The sequence below is a fragment of the Macaca nemestrina genome, chromosome 8 (genome assembly GCF_043159975.1).
Source record: "Macaca nemestrina isolate mMacNem1 chromosome 8, mMacNem.hap1, whole genome shotgun sequence".
Taxonomy (NCBI): Eukaryota; Metazoa; Chordata; class Mammalia; order Primates; family Cercopithecidae; genus Macaca; species Macaca nemestrina.
In genome coordinates, this window is record NC_092132.1 from 17,183,164 (window position 1) to 17,207,330 (window position 24,167).

Consider the following 24,167-nt stretch of genomic DNA (forward strand, 5'->3'; position numbering starts at 1 on the left):
AAGGAAACTCTGGTCCCTCTGGCAACCCTTCGAATTTTACACAATCTGTCTACTGGTTTGATATAATTTCTAAGGCAAGTGGCTCATTTTGATAAAATGAGTTGTAGCTATGAAAAGATACCAGTGAACCTGGCTGGGTCTGTCAACTTACACGTGAGAAGGGATCTGGAAGTATAATGAATGGGAAAACAGATAAATAATTTGTGTATTTGGTCCAAATAAAAGGTGGTTACATCCACATGATGCAATAAAACAATGTAGCAGTTTAAAAGAACAGAGTGGCTACCATGGATAGCACTCCTCAATATATTGCTGAGTGAAAAGGGGTAAACTGCAAAATACTCTACTAGAGGTGTACACAACAGTACTCAGTGTGTATATGTGCATGCGTGTACACTTAAATGAATTAGAGCAGTCTGCAAGAATGTGCTATAAAAGACAAGAAATGTGACCTACACAGAACTAATGAGGAGACAAGGATTGAGGACGGGTGAGCTAAAAGGACTTTGGCCTTACGTGGAAAGTTTTTAATTTTTACGAAATGATGTAATCATTTAATATTTATGTAATAAAAGTTTAATTTGTTTTAAAAAAGGAGAAAATAGAAATATAATTTTAATGATTCCTCTATCTATTCCCTCACTATTTGAGCATCTATTATGTGCCAGGCATGAAAGAAGGTAAAAAAAATCCAGCCCCTGCCCACAAGAATATGTTCTAACATAGAAGGAGGAGGTTTCCTGCTTATAAGCATGATGAGATGTATTACAAGTGCTCTGGTGAATGAAGAAGTCAGAGCAGAGTAGGAAAATAAAGAAAGGGATCTCCATGTTTCACAGGAAATTCAAAGGCCAAAAACAGAGTCCCCAGTCAATTCTGCCAAGACCTGCCATCTTGGAAAAAAATGAGTATTAGGACAACAGTTTGCAGAAGGACACATCTTTTGTAATTTTAAAGTAATATCCATGATCCCTCATTTCAGCTAGAGTTCACAAATGAATATAATAGTACAGCGGATAGTTTGCAGTTTGTAAACATTTAACCCCCATGAACGGAGAGAGATGGTTTTGTTGCTTTTTAAAGAAACTGACTCTTTGGCTGCATTTATCAGTGCATATGGTTTACTCCACTAGACTAGAAATGGCTCTGCCAAAATTGCTGCTTAAATTTGGGTTTCTAAAAATAACTCATGGGAAGCCTGCAGTGTGAGAGGAAGATGGTTGCACACAGCTCCAGCGAGGAAAATCTCAAGCATTTGATTTGAATTACCTAAGAGCTGAAATTGAGTGCAAATATCTCCATGTAGCAACTGCTATATAATTAGCCATCCTAATGCAATCCTTTCAAAACCAAGGCAGTTCAACAAGTTATTTTAATTGAAAATAAAATTTCCCAACCAACTATTCTGTCAAAACCACATTAAGTGAAGATAGTTAAGCAGTGACCAAATCACTAGAAAAAGCATTATGTGTTATGGGAGAAATGAGCAGGAAAGGAAGAGGGGGATAGGCTTTTTTTTTTTTTTTGGAGACAGTCTCGCTCTATCACCCAGGCTGGAGTGCCGTGGCACGATCTCGGCTCACTGCAACCTCCGCCTTCCGGGTTCAAGCAATTCTCCTCTCTCAGCCTCCCGAGTAGCTGGGATTACAGGCATGCCACCACCACATCCAGCTAATTCTTTTTAAAATTTTTTTATTTTTAGTAGAGACAGGGTTTCACCAGATTGGCCAGGCTGGTCTCGAATTCCTGACCTTGTGATCCGCCCACTTTGGCCTCCCAAAGTGCTGGGATTACAGGTGTGAGCCACTGCGCCCGGCCAGGATATGCTTTTCTATATGGGTACAATGTGGCAGTTTTCTGGGCTCCTTTTTCTAGCTTCATGTGTCTTCTGGTCTCTTGGAAAAGTATTCAATTTTCTCTGCATCAATGTTACTGCTGGGGCTATCACCTGAGTCCGGTGCGTCACTGTTTTCTGAAAAGAAGCAGCCAAGTGAAGATCTCAGAGATAAACAGGGGAAGAGAAGAGAAAATGGCACTTGCTTTCTGTCTCGCTCATGACTAGCACAAGGACACCTTCCATCCCAGGAGGGCCACATTCTCGGAACTTCTCTGCACCTGGACTTTCATCTTTGCTACTTATCAGCTGTGCCACGTTATGTTCAGCATCTCTGAGTAGCAGTTTTCTCATCTTAAAAAGAAAAAGAAAAAGAAAAAAAAAAATTGGTATTCTCACACCCCCCAGGATGGTCAGGAAGGTCAAATGTGTGCACAAACAATCTGGTATTCTAGACAGTATCTGCAACTGCCTGTGTGCGGAGGGCTAGGGAGGGGACCAGACCCTTCCTCACCAGTTGAAATGGGTTGGTGCATGAGAAGGACTAGGGAGGGTACTAGACCCTTCCTCACGAGTTGAAATGGGTTGATGCGTGGACCAGCGGCATCAGTACTGCCTGAGAGCTCATTACTAGAGTAGACCCACACCGAAAAATTGGTCAAAAATCTGTAACAAGTACCCCTGGAAATTTGTGTGTGGTTCAAATTTGAGCCTCACTGGCTGGCTCCATCTCCCAGGTGTGAGATTCTATACCAGGTGACCTGTGTCCAAAGGAAGGGAGGGAGGAATGAAGGGATGGAGGGAGAAAAGGAGGGAGAATGGGGTCAATTAAATTTAAAAACAACAAAATTAAAAGATCTCCGAGTTACTAGTTATGTGGGTTTAGGTTAAAACGTCCTCTCAAGGAAATCTAGACCTTGAAGCTACCCTTTTTGCTTAAAGCCACATCATTGAGCTTGCGATCCCCATTCAGACCGAACATGTGGCCCCTCAGACTCATCACCAAGTCTACATCTAAAAATGCTCAGGTGGGCCGGGTGCGGTGGTTCACACCTGTAATCCAGCACTTTGGGAGGCCGAGGTGGGTGGATCACTTGAGGTCAGGAATTCGAGACCAGCCTGGCCAACATGCTGAAACCCCGTCCGTACTAAAAATACAAAAATTAGCTAGGCATGATGGTGTACAACTGTAATCCCAGCTACTTAGGAGGCTGAGGCAGGAGAATTGCTGGAACCCAGGAGGTGGAGGTTTCAGTGAGTCGAGATTGCACCACTGTACTCCAACCTGGGCAACAGTGAGAGTCTGTCAAAAAAATAAAAATAATAAAAATAAAAATAAAATAAAAGTGCTCAAGTGGACAAATGTGGTAAGGGAATGTCTCATGCTACAGAAAGCTACCTGATTTATTTTTCCCCAAACCGCTAGGCACTGTGGTTAACCAACCTTCTAAAAACCCCAGCGGTGCCTGCCTCCAGCCCATTTCCCTTGGTTAAGAAAGGAAACATCTCTTCCAGAAGATTCTGAAATTCTAGTTTCCTGAGCCTCGCGGTGACTAAAATGGAGTTGGGGGGAAATGACTCTTAGACTTTCTGTCAGTGTAAGTGGAAACTGAGAATGAGACACAAAATATAAAGTGACATATAAAATCCTAATTTTGGAATAAGGAGCCCTGGCGATGCTCAGCTTATAAGGCACTTTTAAAATCCTTACTGGGAGGAACTATAATGAAAACTTGATTTTAAAAACAGGGAGGTGGAGGCTCTGCAAGGTTGAGTGGCCAAATTAGGAATTGAGCGCTGTGTTTTCCATCCCATGCACGCCTGTTCTATGGCCCAGTATCCATGTCCCCAGCCACCTTCCAGAAATGATCCAGTCACGTGTTAGAAGAATTACACTATGTCTTTGTGGTCTTTGTCACTGAGTCTTCACCTGAAAATTGATTCTACTGATGAGGGGAGTAACGGTAATGTTCCCTTGGATAAAAAAGTCCAGCTTCGGAGCCAGAAACTTTTGGATTCAAATCATGGCCCTGCTACTTATAACTAACTTTTGGTAAATGGACCCCTCTGAACCTCTCAGTTTCTTCATTTTAAAAAATGGCAACAATAATAGCTAATAAGTATCAAGTGCCATTCTAGGCACTTTATGTGTATTAACTATGTGAGCAGGTGCAATATACTATTATCATTCTTCATGTAGAAATGAGAAAGCCAAGCTACAAAAAATCAAATGACTTTCCCAAGGCCACATGGCTGCTAATCGTCAGAACCAGGATTCTATAGGAGCCTGTGATGGAGCAACATCAGTGCTCTCAGAGGGCTGCCAAGAGATATCTATGAGATCGTGGAAATAAAACGCTTCCCAGGCCACCTGGCAAAGATAAGTGCTCAACAAATTATAACTACAAGGTTTCCATTTCTTTTGTTTTTATTTATTTATTTATTTATTTATTTATTTATTTATTTATTTATTAGACAGTCTCAAATCTGTCTCTCAGGCTGGAGAGCAATGGCATGATCATAGCTCACTATAGCCTTGACCTCCTGGGCTCAAGCGATCTTCCCACCTCAGCCTCCTAACTAGCTGGGACCACAGGCATGTGCCACCAAACCTGTTTTTTTAATTATTATTATTATTTTGACTTTTATAGAGATGGGAGTTGCCTTAGTTGCCCAGGGTGGTATTAATCTTCTGGCCTCAAGTGATCCTCCCGCTTCAGCCTCCAAAATTTCTGGATTACAGGCATGACCTGTTGCACCCATCCTAAAAATTAATTTCTTGAGCTAGCCAGAAAGACAAGGTTACTATGGCATCCACGTGGCTGATAAGAAGGGGAAGTTGCTGCTTGCAGAAGTGGTTCTCTCTGACAGGTTTCATCCCCACCTGTCCTCAGCAGGCATTCTGCTTTGACATCATGGTGCAGGGCAGGGACTTCGGTGCTCTGCCCTTTGAATCTTTCTATTGATTTCTCTCACGCAGAACCTGCATGGGAACCTCAGCTGGAGCAGCTGGCGTGGAAATGGGTCTCATGTGTGCCTGGCAAAAAGAATTGCCGTTTCCAAAACGAGCTGGCCGGATCGAATCCCCAAAGCAATGGACATGTATGAGTGACTCACTGCTTCTGAAATTCTCTGCAAATCCAACAGATGTGGGGGAAGATCCCCGGTATAGAAGAGGCAGCGTGCATGCCAAAAATCGGCAAATGTAGAACTCTGATATAGAAGACTCTGTTGGCTGCCAAGCTACTGATCGGCCACTGCTCTCTTCTTCTTTGTTAAAATATTCCCAGTTCTGTTTGGGGATAAGGCCGATGGCAATGTGCTCAAACGAAGTCCATGGCAGGGGGAAGAACTGGCCCTGGCTTGAAACAGCCATGACAATCTTGTTATCTCTGTCAGGGACTGTCTGGGAGCTTACCTGGCCCAGTTTGGTCAGTGAGACATAGGGGAAGTCTACTGGGGATTTCTGGGGAAAATTTTCTTCCCTGATAGAAGACAGGGAGTCACAGTAAAAAGGCCCCTTTTTCCCTGCCTGATGCTTTTGCCTGCTCAAAATGCTGTTATGACAAAGTGATGTCTGCAGCAGAAAGGGCCATCACAGGGATGCTAATCAAGTGCGCTGATGCGGTTGAGCTGTCAAATGCGTCCTTTTTGATGCATCTGCCAATACCAGGTGCTGGCGAGGAGAGAGGGAAACAGAAACCCCTGAGCACTGCCTGTGGAAGTGTAAATTAGTACAGTCATTCTGGAACACAATCTGGCAGTACTTGCGAAATTAAGTGTGAGCGTGCACTATGACTCACCCGCATCACGGTCCATATCAGACAAACTCTCCCACAGTCCATATGGGCACAGGTGTGAAGAGCTCATCACAGAACTAGGCAATGTCCACTAGCAGCAACAGGAGAAGCAAACAGGGCAGGAACTATGGCAAGGGCAGGGTAGATGCAGTCCCTCAGATGAATCAGGTGAACACAGAGCACCAAGACTGGCTCTGAAAAAGAGGGTTGAGTAAGCAAAAAAACCAGATTGAGGTCTACAGCAGAATCCCATTTGTCTACATTAAAAACAGATACCCAATCAGAACAAGACAGGGAGGATCCTCACGCAGGGCCTGTAGCAAGCACACCGGAGTGGCTGCCTATGGAGGAGGGAAGGGAATGGGAATAAAAATTCCACACTGGTCTCCTCATTTCCTCTTGTAACAGAGGAGGCAAGTGGCCGGGGGTAAAGGGCCTGGTAGAGATCCATGATGATGATAATGACAATGAACAAAGAAGGCATTTATAATAAAATTCAAAAGAAAAAAACACAGCCAGATTTAGAGTCAGAGAACCCAGGTATGAATGCTGCCTTGATCCTTCCTGGCTACGACTCTTTGGCAAATCACAGCGCCTCAGTTTCCCCATCATGAAGAGCAGGTTTGAGGAGTGACTCTGCAGAGCTATTATGTGAGCATCCAAGGAGATAGTGTGGGGAGCTTCTGAGCTTGGAATGTAGCAGGGGCTTCCTGGATGGCAACCGTGAGGAGCCCTAAGGACTCAGCTCTCTCCTCTATAAAATGGGGATTATTACATTACCCACCCAGCGTGATTATGGTGCAGTTGAAATGAAACATGACAATGAGGGACAAAAAGCAAGATCATGACACCCAGGAGCACCTCCTGTCCTGACCTCTGTGTGCACCGGTCTGCGCTGTGCTCGTGCCTGATACAGCAGCGGGGGTCAGGCTGTCCTTCCGTGATGTCATTCCTGGGGGAATATGGGCCTTACACATTCAATATATATATTCCCTTTTACTTTATTCTATGGAAATGACTGGAGTTTAACTGAATAAGACAAGTTATGAAAAAGAGAAGAGATGAGAAGAAAGAAGAGAAAAAAGAAGCTGTCACGCTCTTATTATTCCAAGCAGGTAAAACCTTCATTTTTCCAGTGAATAGCTAGCCTCTCCCTAGACAGGTTTTCTGTAATCTCAGGAAGGACGCAATGCCTTATGTAATTATCACATCACAGGTTGTCACTGCTCTCCTTCAGGTGCTACCTCTTCTCCACCAGGACCCTTCAGATGTCTGGGAAAGATTCCGTGAAACAGAAGGACCGTGTGTCCCTGGAGTCCGCTTTGTTTCTAATTTTGCCCTTAAGTGCAATAGGCTGCAAGAATCCCCTTTGGCACACAGCTTTCTCGTTTTCTGGACACTCTCTTCTAAATAAACTTCCCAAATAGGGTTAGAAGGTCAAAGTAAGGCTTTGATGCCTCTTGACAAATTGTTACTCCAAAAGAACAAATTATGCTGCCACTGGCAATGGAGGCATATGCCAGGCTCTGACACATTCTTAAAATAAACCCCAAAACCGGCTAGGCGCGGTGGCTCACTCCTGTAATCCCAACGCTTTGAGATGCCAAGATGGGCGAATCATGAGGTCAGGAGATCGAGACCATCCTGGCCAACATGGTGAAACCCCGTCTCTACTAAAAATACAAAAATTAGCTAGGCATGATGGTGTACAACTGTAATCCCAGCTACTTAGGAGGCTGAGGCAGGAGAATTGCTGGAACCCAGGAGGTGGAGGTTTCAGTGAGCCGAGAAATCATGCCACTGCACTCCAGCCTAGTGACAGAGCAAGACTCCGTCTCAAAACAACAACAACAACAAAAACACAAAACCTATTCTAATTTTTGGCCACCTGATGGGGGAGGTACATTACCATTGTCTGGTTCTGGTGAACATCACTGTGACTCTCAGGGACCCCAAGTTCACTGATGTGCTATTTTCCTCTTCTGAGGTCTGTGTAAGGGCGCCCACATCTTGCTAAAGTGGATTTTCTGCATAGAAAGAGACCCCTCTTTCACATAGGCAGGCCTGAGGGGTGGAGCGGTGGATGGGACAGTGAGAAAGTCAGGGAGAGGAGAGTGGGAACCTAAAGCCTCCTGGGAAAGGAGGAAAAACAGGAACAACAAATGAAAACGTTTGTGTAAAAAACTGCAAAAGAGAAAAAAAAAATCCCATGTCCACCGAGGACACATCTCTATAAAATGTATGCACGCACAGCAGGAAGAGGGGGCAGGAGGCCAAGCAGACACGAAGGCAAGAGTTGTAATTGGGTGAGATGATGGTTCTGGGGTTTGGGCATTCTTTAAAAGTGTTTTTATAGATGTGGTTATATTGATTTTCAAATAAGATAACCAAAAAAAACACAAAGTATGTTAGTCCAAGAATAGAAAAATAAGAGCAGAGTCAGGAGAGGAAAGGCAGTAAATGAAATGAAATAAGGGCATGAAGACAGCAAGATCAGTCTCTTCCATCCTTAAAATCCCTCTGGGGCATCCCTCAGGGCTAAGGATAAGGTCGAGTTCCTTCCTGCAAGCAGGGAGGTCCCACATCACTCTTCCAGCCCCATCCCTGGTCACTGGTCACAGGTTGCTCCAGCTCGCCCCTAACTCCAGTTCTCCAGCCCAGGCCTAGGTTGGGATCTCCACAGAGCACTCCTCTGGCCCCTCTGTTGGGTTAATCCCCACACCTCCTTCTGGGAAGAGCCTAAACATCCGTTCCCCTGGGAAGCCTCCCCTTTCCCCTAAAGTTGAATCGCTGCCTAGTCTCATCCTGCCGAGATACCCTGTGTGTTCCTTTTCTGAGTTTCCCACTGCAATGGCTTGTACTGAGCTGCTCCAGACCTTTTGATTAGAAGTCTAACCATTTCAGGAAGGGGACATCACATGGGGACTGTGCCAGCCATGGAAGGAAGGACGGGCCTGGGAGACAGGACAGGAAGAATGATCTGGACAATGACCATTGGACAACTCCATGTCAGTTTTCCCCTTCTATTCTCTAGCCCCACACAGCCAATCCAATCAACTCTTCAAAAACTTATTTCTCAAGTGCCTGTTATCACCAAGACATTGTGATGAGTAATTGCAAAACCCAGGCCATTCCTTGAGTGTATAACCTAGTTAGGGAGTTGAGACTTCAACATGAGGATTGTTAGATAACCATGCAGCAATGAAGTGTAAGATAAAACAAGATTGTCAAAGATTAATTGAGTGTGGGCACTGTGTGGTCTGGGTTCAGGAGAGCAGGGTCACTGTGGCTGCAAAGGAAAGTCCTCTGAGAGCCAGATTTAAAGGATACCCACAGGACAGGTAGGTGTGCAGGGGGTGGGGTGAGAGGATAGCATTCAGTGATCAAGGCCTAGAGCAGGGGAGGGGTACTGCATGCTCAGTGGCCAGCAAGAAGTCCCCTGAGGAAGGGTGTGTTAGGGTCAGAATTTTGAGACCCTTCAAACCCAAGCAGAAGAATCTGCCCTAGAAAGAGATGAGTGAAGACCCCATAAAGCAGTGCAGCTGATGAGAATCATTTGTGAGGATAGATGCTCAGAACAGACTAGAAAAAGATCCAGTTGAGAACCTCCTATGAAAGTGAAAGCAGGAAGACAGGCATGTGGTACCAGAGCTGCCACCTCCCACCTACAGGCATGGTGGTCAACACCAATTCATTACAGCCCGATTTCCTACAGGGCCCAGTTGGAACCTCAGAGTTGTTTCCCATTCAGGGCCAAGAAAACTCCTACCAGTGGATCCAGAGTGACAGTTCAAACTTATTTTGCCTTGCAGGTTGTATCAGTATTAGTCAGAAGTGACGCTGTTACACTGCACTAACATGTCTTTCCAAATTTTAGTGGTTTAAAGCAACAAAGATGAATTTCTTTTTTCAGCTGCATGTTCATCACAGGTCAACCTGAGATCATGCTCAATCTCAGCATCATCCAGACCAGGCCAGTGTGGCAGCCTCTACACACAGCACTGCTCAGCAGCAGGCCAGAAGAGAGAGTGACCTCTGGAGGGTTTCTCACTAGAATTCCAACATGAAGGACAGAAATGACATGTCAATTCTGCTCACTACTCCTTGGCCAGAATTGCTCACCATGGGCAAGAAAGTTCAGTCTTACTCTGCGGAAGGCAGAGTCAGAAACAATAAATGGCCTAAGTATATCCCCTTTCAGGTCACATGGAATTTACTATTCATCCATTCAAATAGCAAGAACTTATTTTAAAATGGCATGCTCTGCATCCAGCCACTTTCCTTCTCATTATCTTGTTCTATTTTCTTCACAGTAATTGTCACTATCTGAAATATCTTAACTGAAATGCCTTAATTGTTTAAGGATCTGTCATCTATTGTTGCCTGTCTCACAGACCAGGTTCTAAGCTCCATATCTGCTTCGTTGGCAGTGTGGGGCACACAGTAGGATGCTCAGTAAATATTTGTGAAATGAGTAGGTGAATGAAGAGGTTCCACAGGGAAGGGACTCTGTCAGCTTAATTTAGTGTGCACAATGTCCAGCACATAGTCGGAACTCAGTGGGCTGCTGAGAAGTTAGCCAGCTTTTCATGTGTCTACTTGAAGTGACATGACTCAGCACTTCTTCCCCTCTAGGTGCATTTCCTCTCCCTTTTCCCCTATAGGGACTTAAGCTGAAGACTGGTCTTGACAGATACTATGCCTATTAATTTCAAATCTGAGACCTCCCAACTAACCTTTCTCCTTACCCTCAGGGATCACGGCCAGGTTTCAGACTGGCCTGAGAACATAGGGACCAAAGGGAAAAAACAGCCAAAGTGAAAGAGAAACGAAGAAGAGACTTCTGGCTGGGCGTGGTGGTTCACACCTGCAACCCCAGCACTTTGGGAGATTGAGGTGGGTGGATAGCTTGCGGTCAGGAGTTCGAGACCAGCCTGGCCAACATGGTAAAACCCTGTCTCTACTAATAACACAAAAATTAGCCAGGCGTGGTGGCTTGTGCCTGTAATCCCAGCTACTCTGGAGGCTGAGGCATGAGAATCACTTGAATCCGGGAGGAGCAGATTGCAGTGAGCTGAGATCGCACCACTGCACTCCAGCCTGGGAGATAGAGTGAAATTGTGTCTCAAAAAAATAAAAATAAAAAAGAAGATACTTCTGAGGGGGATGTAACCAGCCCTTGCACACGCATGCACATGCACGTAAATTGCGAATGCTTCACTCTAGTCTGTCCTCTTCAGGGACTTTCTGTGCAAACTTGGGCAAGTCATTTCCCCTGTAGGCCTCTGTTTCTCTGATAGTAAAATCTGGGTATTGAAGAAGGACATTTCTAAGGGGCCTTCCAGATCTAAAATGGTACAAGCAAGAAATCATCTAGGGGCATATTTCTCAGAGCAGGGTGGATGGAGTTACAGCTTTTATAAGGCTTTTGTAGGCCTCACACACATTGTATCAAATACATTAATTGCACTCATATCCTTCATTAAAAAATAATTCCTATGTAACTGTGAAAGTTGAGGCAAACTTGACAAATTGACATAAAGTTCTATAAAACATACACTATAACTATTTCTAGTTTGCAGTTTGTTTTCATATTTTTAAGCTAAGAATTTTACATGTTTGTTCTCAAGGTTGTTTGTGGGTCTTTGAAGTATCGATAAGTCCCAGACACTCTGTTTATAGCACTTAACCGGTCAAATGGGACTATCTCAAATGTTCGGTAAAAATGTCATTTGCAGGCAGGGCCCCACCCTAGACCCACTGAATTAGAAAATCTGTTGGGGGAACCCAGGAATCTCCATTATAGCATGTTTCCCAGATGATCATTTGCAAACTGAGGTTTGAAAACCACTGCCATAAAAAGATGCCGAGGAAATGGGCTGGGGGAGGCAACTAGGGAGGAGGAAGGAAGGTTACAAAGGTGACCAAACAAGGGTGAAAAGATGACAGTGCATGGCTTACATTTTGCATGTGTGCAAATGTGCTTCTGCCCACGTGAGCCCACACGTTCCACCAGAGTAAACACATTTTGCAAAACCATGAATCACTCTGTTGAGCCCCTCCTCCAGACCCGGAAAACAGTACTCAAACACTCTGGGATTGCATCCCCTCTGGTGATTTGCAGGAGTTAGTATTTCTAGCATATCATTGGGCACCCAGCCTGAAGGCTGAAGGTGTTTCTGCCAGGGACGGGTACTACAGGAAGGACTATCAATAGCGCTGTCACCCAGATGTTTGCGGCAATGAGTTCTAGCTTTAGTTAGTAATACATACTAGCTCCATCAGTGAGCGGTCTTAACTCATCCGCGGGGGTGGAGGTTTTGTTTAATGTTTTTTTTTTTTTTTTTTTAATTCACAGATAAAATTGTATGTATTTACTATTTACAACATGATGTTTTGAAAGACACAGTGTATACATTATGGAATTACTAAATCTAGCTAATTAACATATACATTACCACATGTGGTCGTCCTTTTTGTGGTAAGAACACTTTACATCCACTCTCTTAGCATTGTTCATGAATACAACACATTATTAACTATAGTCAAAATCGACTTCTTGAACTTATTCCTCCTGTCTAACTGAAATTTTATATCCTTTGGCCAATATCTCCCCAACCCCCTCCCCAGACCCTGATAACCACCACGCTCCTTTCTACTTCTTTGAGATCAGCTATTTTAGATTTCACACATGAGTGAGATCATCTACTATCTGTCTGTCTCTGCCTGGCTTGAGCCACACACACAAAAGTTGCATTGTACATATATGTACCTATATGTGTACATCTGGTACACACACACATATGCACACAAATGCACACACATACCAAATGTTATACCCATATGTATTTACTTTATTTTTTGAAACAGAATCTCAAATTTTATTTATTTATTTTTTGACACAGAGTCTCACTCTGTTGCCCAGGCTGCAGTGTAGTGGTGCAATCTCAGCTCACTGCAAACTCCACTTCCTGAGTTCAAGCAATTCTTGTGTCTCAGAATAGCTAGGATTATAGGAGTCCTCCACCACGCCTGGCTAATTTTTGTAGTTTTGGTAGAGATGGAGTTTTAACATGTTGGTCATTTCTGACCTCAAGTGATCTTCCCACCTCAGACTCCCAAAGTGCTGGGATTACAGGCTTGAGCCACTGTGCCTGGCCTGCGTGTGTATTTAAGCATCTGCAACAATTAGAGATGAAACCTAGCAATAAGAAGTCATCAAACTATACTGCTGAGTGCTGGTTTTCATGGTGCCAGGAAAGTCCAGGATAAAGGGGTAGGTTGGAAAGAAAGGGTAAACTAATTCAAAAGGCCAAGTACTGTGCTAGGGATTCCTACGTATGTCTCACATCAGTCCAGTGGGGAGAGCCTTATCTGTCCCTTTCTTCCAGTGAGGAAACCAAGACACAGAAAAGATCTGTGACTTGCCCCAGATACTGCAAGATCAAACCCTGACCCAGCTAACCACAAAGTTCATGTTCAGTGCCCCATGCAGTGCTGCCTGAAAGTTCTCTAGCTTTAAACGTAGGAGGGTTGGGAGAAGGAAGCCTGTTCTAGAAAGAGGGAACCTGAGTAAACTGATCTCTCGAATCAGAGAGAACAACCCAAGTAATTTCTCAACGATTTAATTCACAAGCAACCAGTGGTTATTGGAAAAAAATAAATCACAGATTAGCAATAAGAAAAAAAAATACACGTATAACCACATCCTCCCTCAAGTAATAGTGTTTTCATACGTCTATATGTTTACTAGCAAATACATATTTTTTCTAGCCTACAAATGACATACTATTTTTGAAATTTTATCAAAACGTATAGAATTTTGCCTTTTTAAGAACATGGATAATGCGTTTGCTTGCCCAGTTCTCACCTTCTGTGAATTTATGTCAGTCCATACATTTCTTTCCACATTCTAAGGGGGAAAGAGGAAATCCTTCACGTATTTTTTATTTGTTTGTTTCCTGTTGTCTGCTCCTCCGAACAGATGCGTTTAGGAAGGGTTAAAGAGTATCCTACTAAATGTTGTGTTCTGGTAGATAATGCGGCCTTCAGAAACGCACTAAACAAAAATTAAGTTGGTTTCCTCCTCCTCATAGATGAAAATGAAGAATAGGTTTTGTAGCAATTGAGAGAAAATAATTTTTTTTAAATTATCTTAACGCCAAAGGAAAAACCAGCTGTCCTGCCTGCCCCTGCACCGCAGGGAGCAGTCCTCCCAGTGCCCCCATCACCCCTTCCAGGCATCCACTAGTTGGGAGAGTGAAAAATAGCCTCCTTTTCACTCCCCTGTTGTTAACGAGGCTCCCTATTGAGATGTAGTTAATCACATCAATTAAGAGCTTTTCTTGCACGTGTCCTTGCCCGCCAGGCACTGGCCCTGTGTCCATGGAAAGGTGGGAAAGATAAGCAGCCAGTCAGGTCATGTGATAATTAAAATACAGATATTCTGCTTTTTCCTCTCTTTTTATGTTTTTTCATTTGTACATTTTTTTTTTTTTAAATCGGGCATAAGTCACAGGCAGTGAAATGCTCAATTGGTAAACAGTTTGATGGGTTTGACAAATGCAAGTATTCAAATGCACCAAACCAGCAACACACAGAACATTTCCTTCTCCCAGGTGTTCCTGTGTCTTTCACAGTTGCCTCTGCCATCATCCCAGAGAAAACCACTGTACTGACTTCTAGCACAGTCATATGAATGGAGTCACGTTCTGTGTTTAAAGATAAACATGAATAATGAGCAAGAACAAGCAGCTTCTAGCAGGAATGTAAAACAGGGTAGACACTTTGGAAAAGAGTTTAATAGGTGCTCAAAAGGTAATACATAGAGTACCATATGACCCAGCAATTCCACTCCTAGGTATATACATGCCCAAGACAAACGAAAACATACACCCATACGAAGTCTTGTATGAACCTTCAGAGCAGAATTAACCATAACAGCCCCACCACCAAAGAAACAACCCAGTGTCCATCAACTAATGAATGAGTAAATAAAATGGGGCATATATTCATACAATGGAATATATTTGGCCATAAAAAAGAATGAAGTAACTTAGATGAACCTTGAAAACATTATGCTAAGTGAAAGAATATTCTCTTTCTTTCTTTCTGTGACCATATATTCTGTGATTCCGTTTACATGAAACGTCTATAATAGGGGAATCCATGGCCAGGCGTGGTGGCTCACACCTGTAATCCCAGCATTTTGGAGGCCGAGGTAGGCAGATCACTTGAGGTCAGGAGTTTGAGACCAGCCTAGCCCAACATGGTGAAACCCCGTCTCTACTAAAAATACAAAAATTAGCCGGGTGTGGTGACTTACGCCTGTACTCCCAGCTACTTGGAAGGCTGAGGCAGGAGAATCACTTGAACCTGGGAGGTGGAGGTTACACTGAGCCAAGATCATGCCACTGCACTCCAGCCTGGGTGACAGAGAGAGACTCCATCTCAAAAAAAAAAAAAAAAAAATTCAGTGGTTGCCTAGGACTGGAGATAGAAGGGAGATTGGGAGGTGATATGTAAAGGGTACAGACTTTCTTTTGAGATGAGGAAAATATTCTAAAATTGGTAAATTGTATGATATGTACATTATATCTTAACAAAGCTGTTTAAAGAAAAAAAAATTCAGAATCAAAAAAAGTAAAGACAATTGTAACGGACGGATAAGACAGACCAGTTTTCCTTTATCAGAAGTTTAACTGCAAAAGTGTTTGGCACTGTGGCCCAAGGACCCCATGCCACCTGGGAAGCATAATTGGTGTTCAGGAAGGAAGGTCTCCTTCTCTCCCACGAGAAGGTTGAGGAGTTGGCTGCTTTCCTCAGGAATCCCTGCCCTGCTCCCAGAGGTTAAACTCTGAGAGTCCAGAAACTATTCATCACATTCATTTGTTTATTCCACAAACATTTATTAAGCTTATGTTTAGTAGGAAGTACATAACCACATTTAGTCCTGACATTGCTATCAAGTGGCTGCATTTATAGGGATATCTTGAATGCCTCTGTGTGTCTGGCCCTGTGTTTAGCAGGTGATCCTAGGATGATCCTAGGAGACTAGAGTGGTGGAAGGAGCTCATCATGAGAGCGAGACCAAGAACTTTGAGAGCAATGAACCTGGTTCTAAATTCCTTTTTTTTTTTTTTTTTTTTTTTTTTTTTGACGGAGTCTCTCTCTGTCGCCCAGGCTGGAGTACAGTGGCGCGATTTTGGCTCACTGTAAGCTCCGCCTCCTGGGTTCACGCCATTCTCCTGCCTCAGCCTCCCCAGCAGCTGGGACTACAGGTGCATACTGCCACATCTGGCTAATTTTTTGTATTTTTAGTAGAGACAGGGTTTCACCATGTTAGCCAGGATGGTCTCGACCTCCTGACCTTGTGATCCTCCCGCCTCAGCCTCCCAAAGTGCTGGGATTACAGGCGTGAGCCACCGCGCCCGGCCTCTAAATTCTTATTCTACCATACATTAGTGCATGACTTTCTCTTTTCCTGCCTCACAATTCCTCACCTGCAAAGAGCAATGACTTACCCTATGGGTGAGCGATGAGGAGTCCCAGCTCTTGGAACCAGACCCCAACTCTACCACTTCCATGCTGCATGTGGCTTCAGGTAGTTGCTGAACCTGTTTGCAACTCACTTCCCCATGTGTAAAATGGTGATGGGATGATAACTGCTGACACTATGCAGGACTGGACGAGCTTACACATGTAACCCAGGGGTCAGCAAACTCTTCTTGTAAAGTGCCAGACATTCAATATCTTGGGCATTGTGGGGCAGCTTGCCTTACTGCCCCTCCTCATCTCTGCTATTGTAGCATAATGCAGCCATAGGCGATATGTTAAGAAAAAGGGTCTGCTATGTTTAATAAAATGTTATTTATGGACATTGAAATTTCCATTTTCATTTCACGCAATTTTCATGTACCACAAAATATCCTTCTTCTCTCAATTTTCTTCACTACCATTAAAAAATGTAAAAACCGTTCTTCACACTTGGATGGTACAAATAGTGATGGGGACAGATTTGGCCCATGAGGCATAGTTTGCCCATCCCTGACATAAAACACATAAACAGTGTCCAGCACATAGTCAACTGCCCTGCTTAGACATTGAGCCTGGGCAACAACGGCTGAGAGTTCACCTGTGTTGAGCTGCGTACTGAGCCTTTCCCTGCCGTGTCTCATTCAAACCTTATCATAATTGTACAAAGGGGGTTCTCACATGAGAAAGCCAGGACTCAGGCAAGAAAAGAGGCAGAGTCATTGTAAATCCAGGTCTTTCTGACGTGAGCCATTGCTTCTATCCACGATAAAATATGTCCTGGCCACCAGGACACAACAGGGAACTGACTCACTTGGGCTCAGCTCCAAACAATACAAATCATGATTTAATTAATCTGAGATGTGTGTTGCACAAAGCAAGGGCTAGAAGGAGGAATAAAAGGGCACTCACTACACAGTAAGTAGTGAGGGAGACCCCCTAAAGAAGGGATGATGGCCTGAGAACAGCCATGTGTCTGGTGCAATACCGAGTGCCAAACAGATGAGGCTGGAAAGGTAAATCCACCCTGGAGAGCTCGGAGACATGCTTGTCTCTTATGCTGGGGGTGGAAGGAGACACTGGTCCCCACTTTTTGAAAGGGAACTCCGCAACCTCAATAGCCTAACCAGCCCTTGTTTCAGCCATTCTAGTTTATGGGAATATGTCCTAATAAAGTAGGAAAACATATTCACAAAGATTTCGCTTTAGGAATATTCATGGCAACACTGTTTATAATAGTGTCAAAGTTGAATTCATTTTCTCAGTGTCTGCCCTAGACACTTAGAAAAATTCAAAGGGTTTTGCCACTTGGGTCTGAACAATGGTGACAGCTGGTGTCCAAGCAATCAAATGGTGATGTAGTAGAAGTGCACATGTTGATGTCAAAGTATATTTGTCAATGTATTTAGTAGAAGAGCTATTTACAAACTAATGTGTATACCACCATACAACTACACACATACACAGACACACACACACACACACACACACATATACATGAATCAGTTTGTTTAATTAGTTACATCTAAGTGATATAAGGATTTTTCACTTTTTCTAGAAGAGGTATGTACTGCTTTACAGCAAGATGAGAAATAAAACTGATGTTGGACAAGAGTTCAAAACTCCCAGTGATTTAATTGGTTAGGTAGAATCACTATTCATTAATTTATCCAATATAGCCTTAGGAAGGATCCATCACAAGCTAGGAACTGGGTTATGCACTGAAGAATCGAGAGAGATGAGACAGACAGAGCTCCATGTTGAGTAGGAAAGCTGGTCAGGTAACCATGTCCGTTCATTCAGTGGCGCTGATGTTCTATAGCATTTTCAGACAAGAGCCCCAGCTCCTGATGAAGGGTCCAGCCTCTTCCGCTAATTTGATCTCAGGATTGGTTGACACCCCACACAATCAGCTTTGGATCAATTTAACGGAAGACCTTCTGGTATCCACGATGAGACTAGTGTTTGGATTGAAAGTTAGGCCAATGATACCACCATGTGAGTCTTTCTTTTCCTCACTCACAAACAGGGTAACCTCTCACAGCTGTCAGGATAAGCAAAGGCTCTGGAAGTGTTCTGCAAATGGCAAGGCCCTACACACACTGTGGGGGAGACTTAATGCCGAGATCCCAACCTCATTCTACAAGGATGACGACCTGGAATTTAAATGACGATGGATGCCAAAATGCAGGGAGGAAAGCATGTTTATGAACTGAAAGGCTGAACAGAGAGGCAGTGAGCAGTGGGATTCTAGGTCACCACGCCTTGGAGGGACGGACACCTCATTCTCTGCCTCCCACCTCAGCCAGCGCCAGGGTGGCTCCTGACTTTTTGGTGTTTGTTTGTAACCCCAAAGACAATCTGTACATTTGAAATTGGATAAAATTTCCCTGCAGGTTTTTGTTCACATATATTAAAGAGAAGTATTTAGGAAGCATTTAGTACCTAGGGCCATGAAAACAAATCTTAACACATCTCACTGCTGGTATAGTAGAAAGAGAAAGGTTTTTCCAGTTAGGTCATAAGGGTTTGAATCCTTGTTCTGTGCCCTTTTGTAAGCTATTATCCCCTAGCTTCGGGGCAATAATACCTTTTCTACATGGTAAGTAATAAGAAAAGCAACACTTTTATACAGTATTGATGCTCAATAAAGAGCAGTTGTAATTTTCTTAGTGGGAAGGCCTCAGGGAACTTACAAAGCAATGAGGTCATATCACCCAGAAGCTGGACGTGGGGTAAATCAGCTCATTCTGAATGGGAGGGAGGCCCAGGGTGGTCTGGTCATCTCACAGCTAAACTTGACGTCAGCTCAGCCTGGAAGCGGTGAGGTGAGAATACCCTGTCTCTCTCAATGATGCGGGAAGCTAAACTAAACTAAAACTCCAAATGTGAAACGGGCCCTGTATTCTGCACTCCTCTGAGATCATGGCTGTGCATGAATAGAATGCATTCAATTTTTCTGGGGAGGGAAAGGAAAATGAATTAACCAGAGAGTAAAGAAGGTACTGCTGGGGCAAGCATGGGCTGCCAGGGACCCGCCATGATCAGAAGCACCTGTGATGCTTACAGTTACAGAGTAACTGGGGTGATTCTAGGTCAATCTCTTAGAGTCAGCAGGCCTGGGGTGGGGCCCAGGATTCTGTATTTTACCAAGACCCACTGACACACATCTGATGCATCCCAAAGGCAATCTTGAGAACCATTCGTGTGGTGGAGAAGGCACTAGGCATTGGCTTCGGGAGGTCCCAGTTCAACACCCAGCTGAAGACCAGCTCTCAAGCCCAGTGGTAAAATTTTCTCAAATACACTGGGGCAGGGCCCGGGGCAAAGCAGCCTGGGACTTGTGTACAGGCTGCAAACATATGTATAAACAGGGAAACATCTTTGCGAGCTATGCATGCAATTTTATGTATACACGCAATGAATATATATTGTACATATAAATATATATACATATGCAGGTGTGTACACAGACACATATGTATGCATATATGAGTACACATACACGCACATTCAAATGTAAATACATGAACGCATGTATACAGGCATGCATATGCGTGTAGGCATGAATACACACACACTCCTATTTCAATTAATCCTCACACAAGTTCCACTTTAGTACCAACATTATCCCCATTTCCTTTACAAGGAACCTGAGGCATGAAAGAAGTAAGAAACTCACAAGGCTAGTCAGTGGCAGAGGCAGGATTTGAAAAGGACAGGCTGGCTCCAGAGTTTCTGTTCAGAGGTCACTACATTATTATAAACCAACCCAAGAGGTTAAGCAGAGTAGAAGCTGAGAGTCATAAACTTGAAAAGCAACTTGTGCCCGGGGTGGGCTGTGCCCAGTAATGAGTGATATGAGTCCTCCCATTTCTGTACATGCATGTGCGTATTGTTTCTCCCATCAAGAGTTGGAGTCGGTTTCCCTGCCTTGAGTCTGGGCTGGTCTGTGGCTGCTTTATCAGGGGAAGGTGATGGAAATGATGCTGTCCTAGTTCTACATCTAGCCCTCAGGAAACTTTCACATCTACCCACTTGGGATTCAGCTACCCAACCTACCATAAAGAAGGTTGAGCTAGACTGCTCATGATGAGAGACCTCACAGCAAGAGAGAGGCCACCAGCCACTCCATTCACCCCAGCTGAAGCACCAGACTCCTAATTTAATGCAGCCACACACTGATTCCAAATGCTCCCATGTGGAACAGAAAAACCACCAGCAGAGCTCAGCCAACCAATAGAACTGTGAGAAAAATAAGTTGTTGTTTTAAGCTACTACATTTTGTTATGGTTTGATGTGCAGCAAATAGAGAACTGATTCATGCACCTACATGGCCTGCAGTAAAGTATAAATTTTAGAATAACCAGCATTATGTGTTGAGCACTGGGCCAGGCAGTGTATTAAGTGCATTACATTCATTGTCAAGAACTGTCAAGTTCTTTCCATACTTCTCTTCAACTTCATCTTAGGCACAGGTCATTGCCATAGCAACCTACTTTCAACTGTGGAAGAAGTCTAACAAATACCATTTTGCCACTACAAAGAAAGTGGGGTACAGAGTACATCATGCATTTCCTGGTAGCAATAAAGTAAGTCACTGGTGAAACCTCAAAAACTTGGGAACCCCCAAAACCCAGGCTCTTCTCTTCCTATTTGTTGGGAGCACCAATAGGAGGTTCTCACCCTGTTGTCACACAATGGATGCTAACTTAGCATTTGTAGGAATTCACATCCTCCCACCACCTCCTACAGTCACCAGCAGATATGAAACCCAGAATCCAGACTGGCAAGAGGTTATCACTCACACTGAATTTTGCTTTTTTGTCCCCACTAAAGGCAGCTGTTTCCTACAAATTTGTGTCAATCAGGCCAGGAAGTTTCTTTTTCCCTGCAATCCATTGTATGCAGGAAGATCAGAGGGCCCTGTCAGATACAAGGACGGAACCAGCTGGGCACTTGGAGATACAGGCTGGCTGCCCTGGCCTGGCCTTGCCCCAGACTCCTGGTTGCTCAGCCAGTCCACTGCGCTAGTGCAGCTGCACCTACTGACAGATGCTGAGAACAGGAGACTTGTTATGATCATTAATTAGGAGCACTGGCATCATCGTAAAGAGTCTCTGTTCTGTTCCAAAACCAGCTAAGAAACTCACATCACTCACATCCTTTCCTGTCTCATAAACATGCTGCCTCTAGTCTATTTAGGGGCAAGGGATTGAACTCGTTTCCTAGGGGTAACCTCTCTAGTAAAACAAAGCCATTCTGAGGAGCCTGTGTGGACATCAGGCAGGACTGCATCACATTCTCAGCTCATGGATGAAAAAAGCTAAAGCTGATAATACATATATAAACACACACACACACATATATATATAAAAATACCCATATATACAAAATATATAGGTATTTTATATATATAGGTGTGCATATATATGGGTCTATATACACATATAGGTATATATGGGTATTTTATATATACACCTTTATATATAGGTATTACATATATGTACCTATATATAGGTATTTTATATATATATACACACACACAGACACACAAACACATATATATAGACCCCTCCAAGATGGCAGTTGACTGAGCACTCACTATAATCTATTCGATCATCTGTTTTTTTTTTCTACTATTAAAGTAAGATTAATAGGAAATTATTAATGCATTGCTTCCACATTGATCTAAGAAAACCAAGACTTAATGAAGTTAAATAGTTTGCTCATAGTCACTTAATGAATGGGTGAGCGCAGATCTCAATCTAACTGTGCTAAATTCCTAGATCCAGGTCCTTTCCTCTTTAGTATGCTGTTAACTCTGTGTCCAGTGCATAAACTGCGGTGAGAACTTACCCAAGAAATAGGATAATGACCCTTTGTTTCACGCACCACCCATTTGCTGAGCATCTTTGCTGGGGTGGTTACTAGAAGAAAGCACTAGAAGGGTCTGGCAGAGTGGTTAGATAAACAAATCCTGGAGCCACTGTGAGGTTTAAAATCCTGGTTTTACCATCTACTGTCTTCATGGGAGAGCTAGACTATATTACTTAGCCTTTGTGTGCCTTGGTTTCTTCATCTGTAAAATGAAGTTAGTTAGTGACAGTATCTCTACCTCAGTTGGGTCTTACGAGGATAAAAAAATTTGGTAAACATCAAGAACTTAAAAGAGTGCCCTACACATAGTGTGACAACAGCACTGGTTTTTATTGTTATGACTGTTGTAAACACAATTGACCTCATCCTTCCCCTTACAGGATCCTAATCTAGTGAAGGAACACAGATGTGAAATAAACAAAACTAAATGTATCATTTTAAATAACACTGTGAAGAGAAAAGTAATGTGAGCAAGATGGCAGAACAGTAGTTTCCAGTGTTCATCCTTCACAGAAACAGCAATTTGAACAACCATCCATGAAAAATATACCTTCACAATAGCTAAGAAATCCATATGAGCAGTTACAGCACCTGGGTGGAGCATAGAAATAATAAAAGATGCATTGAAAAGGGTAGGGATAACAGTTTCACATCACTCACATCACCCTTCCCCCAAGGCAGCACAGTGCAGCATGAAGAGAGATACCCTTCATGTGGAGGAAGGAGAGTGAAGTAAGCATTCAACATCAGTGTAGATCCTAGTATCAGGTTGGCCTTCACAGACCCATACTACAGGCATGAACACAGTCAACAAAGCCATCCCAGCGTATCTCAGTGCCAGTCTCACCCCCAGGGACCCAGAATCTAGGCCTGTACCCATGGACTCAGGCACCAGGCCAGCCTGCTTAAGAATTCCCACAGTAAACTTGCCCTCAGACCCTGCCAGTCAGTGCACCCAAAATATCTTGACTGGTGAACAGCTTTCTTGGCCTAAACTAATTTGTAAAGGATAAAAGAGATCTCTACTTCTTAAAATATGTAGACATCAATACAAGACCACAAGGGTTACAAATAGACAAGTAAACATGAATAAAAAACAAACTAAAGCACCAGTTACCAATCCTAAAGACATTGAGACCTATGCATTGTCTGACAAAGAATTCAAAATAATTGTCTTAAAGAAACTCAACTAAAAAAGAACACAAATAACAAAATCAGAAAAAGAATACATGAACAAAGTAGAAGTTCAACAAAGAGATATAAACTATAAAAAAAGACTCAAATAGAAATTCTGGTGGTAAAGCAAAATGACTGAACTGAAAAATTCCATAAGGAACTTCAGCAGCAGACTTGATCAATCAGAAGATGGAATCAATGGGGTCAAAGACAGGCCATTTGAAATGAGTCAGAGGAATAAAAAGAAGAAAAGAATGAAAAAGAAAACCTATGGGACTTATGGGACACCATCAAGTGAACCAAAATACACATTATGGGAACTCAAGAGGAGGAATAAAAGCAGAGGAGAAGGTGATAGAAAGTTTATTTAAAGAAAAAAATACCTAGAACTTTCCAAATCTGGAGAGGAAAATAAACATCCAGATCCATGAAGCCCAAATAATTTGTAATTGATTAAACATAAGGAGATCTTCATTGAGACACATTAAAATCAAATTCTTAAAAGTTAAAGATAAAATTACGGGCATCCATCTGAAGGGAAGAATACTCTTCTCCTTGGGCACGGAACTTCCCCCAGTCCCCAGTCAGCGCCAGGTTCTCAGCTACCTATGTCTTATGCAACCCAGGCTTGGCACAGATTCCCAATAACACAACCTCCTCACTGGACGATAGGCTATGTGAAGACAGAGCTTTCATTTTATGTATCCTTACAACTCCAGTGCAAAGCACAGACATAACATACCATGTGCACTCAATCAGATTTTGTTCAATTAAAGAACAAGTAACTCTCTTTCATTATCTTGGAGTTGAATACTCAATCGTCCCATCAATGGTTCCAGTGATCAAGCTGAGAATCTTACACCACAGCCAATGCCCTGAAGAAATTGAGACTGTGCTGGGAAGTCAGACACAAAAAGAAAGAGATGAGGTCCACTCTTGCTGTC

General features: G+C 43.2%; 1 long non-coding RNA gene across 7 annotated transcripts in view; it reads right to left on the reverse strand.

Moving 5' to 3' along the window:
* The window catches only part of LOC105492794 (uncharacterized), a 205,111-nt gene that overhangs the window by 24,862 nt on the left and 156,082 nt on the right, over window positions 1–24,167 (reverse strand). For all 7 annotated transcript variants that reach the window (XR_011606748.1, XR_011606746.1, XR_011606745.1 and 4 more), the window contains exons 7-8: window positions 5,638–5,828; window positions 2,041–2,188 (exon numbers count right to left, since the gene is read on the reverse strand). This is a non-coding gene — a long non-coding RNA (uncharacterized lncRNA). The remainder of the gene's footprint in view (window positions 1–2,040; window positions 2,189–5,637; window positions 5,829–24,167) is intronic.